The sequence below is a fragment of the Chrysoperla carnea genome, chromosome 1 (assembly GCF_905475395.1).
Source record: "Chrysoperla carnea chromosome 1, inChrCarn1.1, whole genome shotgun sequence".
In the NCBI taxonomy this organism is placed as follows: domain Eukaryota; kingdom Metazoa; phylum Arthropoda; class Insecta; order Neuroptera; family Chrysopidae; genus Chrysoperla; species Chrysoperla carnea.
This window is the reverse complement of record NC_058337.1, coordinates 119,804,089-119,808,780: the sequence shown is the minus strand read 5'-3', so window position 1 is coordinate 119,808,780 and position 4,692 is coordinate 119,804,089. Positions and strand designations below refer to the sequence as shown.

Below are 4,692 nucleotides of genomic sequence, written 5' to 3'. Positions count from 1 at the left end.
GAATATTTCCTATAGTAATGTATATTTTTTTTACACCGTTAGAAAGTAGATATTTCAAGGAACAAAAAGCTCCCAAACTTTTTGAAAAAAGCTGATATTTTGACGTCAGAATTTTCGATTGAAAATTAGGGTGCTTTTTTGATATTAAGTTAAAATGAAGCGAAAAAATAAATATTTTTAATCAAATAAATTACAGTGTATTTGGGACATAATAAGGTAAGTTTTCACAAAATTTCGTAGAAAAAAAAATTTTTTTGACAAAGATATAAATAAAAAACCAAAAACTTGGTTTTTTGAATTTTTCACCTAAATTTTGAGGTTATGTGAAAAAATTGCAAATACAAAAGTTGTAGGTCTTTTTATTGCCTACAACTTTGCCATTTAACTTTTTTCCATAGGACTTGTAGTTTTGCCGGAAATCAAGATAAACCATTTTTTACCCTTAAAAGCTCACCCCCTCCCACTTCCCGAACTCGGATCGACCGTAATTTATGTTTCCTCTCATTTTGATCATATTCCCCTGCTTTTCTTATGGGTTTCATCCTACTGTAATTTTTTTTCATTTGCTACTATCTTTGAATGCTTCGGCACTGGTCTAAATCTGTTACTTATACATGTATAATGTATTTATAAAAGACTTCACACAACATACAAGTCAATTATATACCATTTATATCAAAATAGTTAATAATTAATAATTAAATGTCTAGTTTTATTATATTATATTAATTTTAATATATATCTATCTGTATGTTATGTTTATAAAAATATATTTATAATACTAATATTTAATTATTATAAAATTAATGATTCTTTACAATTTATTGTCATATTTAATGTATTTAAATATTTTTTATGATGTAAGTTAATATTTGTATGTATTGAAGTACCAAAGACGATTTACTTTGAAAGGATATATTTTTAATGACAGTGGCTGGTCTTTTTGTTTGTAGTGCAAACTCTGTTGATTTTTCGCGTTAAAAAAATTTACTGCATCGTCCGGGAATCGAACCCGGGCCGCCCGCGTGGCAGGCGAGCATTCTACCACTGAACCAACGATGCTCCTGTATGGCAAATCATAAACGAGTGCACACAACTGATGGCATCTCTATAAAAACGACTTAAGTTAATAGTTCTGAAGTAAAGCTAGACGTAATTTAGCGGCCATAATATGCAATATATAACGGCCGATCAATAACACCACCGTTTAACTTTGATTAAGAGAATTATAAGCAAAAAATTTCACAATAGCAATGACAAAAATCGTTCGAGGTTAAACTGAAACTGATCTTCGAAATTGAAACTGTTTTTCTCATAAGCTTGGTTAGGAATAGTATCAAGGCTATTTGTTTCCCAGTAACATTACAAGTCGTTGTTGAGACTTGGATTTTCTTAAGATATTTATACCTTTTAATCGATCTTTTGATATTATGGCCCAATCTCTGCTATTCACTTATTTTGTAATTTTTTTACACGTTTTTCGATATTCTTTTTTTGGCGAGCCCCTGGTTTAACATCCGGTAAGATTGATTTTCTGGCTTTTTAACAGCCATTCTTTCTCCTGTTTTTTTTCAAATATCAATAGAAAATATTCTCTGATTTCCAGGGCAAGTTTACCACCCCCCTCTCTTCTCTCTCTCCTAGATCCGGGGCTGACAACTGTATATGTACAAATGTACTAATGCATTCCCCTGTATATTTATATTAAAATATAAACACATGTACTTAAAACATAAACATAAAAATTCTATTTGTAAAAAATATATAAATAAATGTAAAGCTATAATAACGTTGGCCACAAATGATTGTTAGGTTATAAATTAGATAAATAGTAAATCAAGTACTTTAGATAGATGTCACTAATGTCACATATGTTGTAACTGTCTCAATATTATTCAAATCGTTTGTATGTATGTGTATGTATTTATTTATGTATGTATGTATGTATGTATGTATGTATGTATGTATGAATGTTTGGTTAATGACTAATTAATGGAGGAAAATAACTTGACTAGTAAATTCAATGACTGACAGACTTAAAGAGATCGATAGTTCTTACTTATTTTAAGTCAGTGAAATGTATTTTAAATTGTACTAGTCAAAGTGATTTAACTGTTTAACTATTGGATAGAAGGTTCGTAAAATAACGAAATAATAATTATTTTAATTCCTATGTAAATGTTTACACTGCAACTAGAGTTGTTCAAGCTAGATACAAAGGCCACATTTATACGCTACGTTTGCCTTCAGTTATCAAGCTGGTTTCGTAATTCCAGCTTAAGAGACTTCGTGCAAGAAATGTAAACTCACTTAATGTAAAAAAAAATGCATCGTTCGGGAATCGAACCCGGGCCGCCCGCGTGGCAGGCGAGCATTCTACCACTGAACCAACGATGCTTATATCAACGCTTTAAACGATGATAACCAATCACTAACCAAATGACTCAAATAATACATACCCAATCAATTTCTACGTCAAGATTTCTCGGAAGATAACAAATAATTACATGTTTACAAAATTGCCATCATTAGTTGCTTTGCAGCAAGTAGCATCTTCCAGATTAAGAACTGCATATTGAAGGCGTTTACATAGTTTCAGATATTTATAATACAAAGTTTGTTAAATTTAGGGATTGAGGCGAAATTTTACTTCATATACCTAGAGTTCTGAATAATTCTATTTGATAATAATTTAATAAATACGGGATTCTTATGAATTTTTGGTCTACTGTGGCTGTAAGGATTTTGCTTTTTTATTAACGCTGTTCAAGTCAAGTTTAAAATAAACACATAATTTGAACCATCAACTGTTTTTTCTAGGGACGGTTTTATTTGAGCTGTTAAAATTTAGTAATTGCAATTTGCTTGAAATTGAAGGTAATTTTTTGCCTGCAATATTTAAGAAACTCTTTGTATGTTAAATATATCATTCATTCAATTTCTTTTTTACTTAATGGTGCGTTATCGTTTAGCGTTTTTGTCATAAGATGACTTACTTTAAAAGAACAAATCTCTATTCATTTTATCATTTATTTATCCATATGTTTGTCTCATTTTAAAAGTATAGAGTAATACCACTCTTAGGTTGAGAATACACTTGCCATTACGAAACCATATAGATTTGTTAAAATGAATCTATTCAAGAAGCATGGTTGCTTATAAGTAAATTTGGGGTATAATATCCTCCAAAGAATGTAGTGTTACGTTTTAGTAGAGTAAGGCATTGGAAACGTAACATTCACAAAAAGAATACACAACGTACGAATAAAGTCGTGTAACTGTTGAATTAGGTACATTGGTATGCTATTGAAAGTGTTGATGATTTAAGGAGTTACGATAATATACTGAAAAGATTCCCAAGACAATGAAATACATGAAATTTTTTGTATCAATTAATGAGTACTTAATACGTCTTCTGTTAAAATGTCAAGCCGATTCTCTGTATGGTTTACGAGAAATTAACTATTAAAGACAGTCATTTTTACTTGCTAGTATATGGAGGAATGGCAATCAATGCCAGTTTTAGCCTATAACTATAAATTTAAAAAAAAATTAACATTTCATTATAAAAAGTTAAGACCTTTTGAGAATAATATCCAAATTTCATTTGATCCCCTAGGGCCTAGATAGAAATAAATGGTCTCGAAATGCCTTAAAAATGATTTTTAACAGTAAGTGGGTCTTCAGCTTTATATTATAAATTATTTGCTTATGTAAATGGGATATTACTTACTTCATTTACAAAAATATTTGTAATATTTTTGTATCGTTGCGTTGTGTGAACGATATGTTGATCGTTTATTTAATCGTTTCGAATACATATAGTGGTGTTAATGAATATTTTTAGAATTAGTTTTAACTTCCTTTCGAATAGAGGGAATTGATTTTGTTATGCATATTAATGAATATTAATAAGTGGTGTACTATTAATAACGGTAAAAATGAAGACCTTGTGCAATGACATAGGGTGTTTTGTTATCGCCAGAAAAAAAATTTTGGTAAATGGGTACAGGCCTCATTAAAAAAAATAAAAACTCCACTTTTTTTTAATCGTAAAAGTAATGAAAGTATCTTAGTGCTGGTTTTTGTGTTTGTAATAACAGATTTGCAATAATTCACTACTTGAGATATTTTGTTAGTGACTCATGAGTATCATTTCAAAATTGAATATCAGCATCGTTGGTTCAGTGGTAGAATGCTCGCCTGCCACGCGGGCGGCCCGGGTTCGATTCCCGGACGATGCAATAATTTTTTATTTTCTATTTCAAAACTTAATACAATACAAATCGAAGCCTAATATCACAATTATCAAAAATTTCAATCGAAATAATTCTGGATAAAATATTCCCATTACACTTTCTATTTTTTATGAATTCTATTCGACTAACACCATACGTCTCCAAAAAATATGATATTATTCTTTTAGAGGTGAATAGTAAAAATAAAACCTGAATAACTGGGATCTCAAGAGACTTTTATTTCCCAAATAGTCCGATAGAAATAGCCAGTTCTCTAAATTGCCAGGTTGGTGAAGAAATTCGAATGTTTGTTAATAAATTTGTTACAAACTATGCATGTATTTTCTGAGCTAAGAAGTGCCAATTTTTATCACAAATCGAAAAAATGAAATCTCTGTTATAAAGGTTCAATTATTATTGGACTTCATTGACATTATCAGTAGTAGAGCTTTCT

At 29.9% G+C, this 4,692-nt stretch overlaps 2 non-coding genes across 2 annotated transcripts; one reads left to right on the top strand and one right to left on the bottom strand.

Annotated features, from left to right (window-relative positions):
• Positions 1-991: 991 nt before the first annotated feature.
• Positions 992-1,062, bottom strand: Trnag-gcc. Its single transcript has one exon. It is a non-coding gene; the product is annotated as a tRNA-Gly (tRNA).
• A 3,111-nt stretch (positions 1,063-4,173) lies between these two features.
• On the top strand, positions 4,174-4,244 carry Trnag-gcc. The gene has a single exon. It is a non-coding gene; the product is annotated as a tRNA-Gly (tRNA).
• The last annotated feature ends 448 nt before the right edge of the window (positions 4,245-4,692 follow it).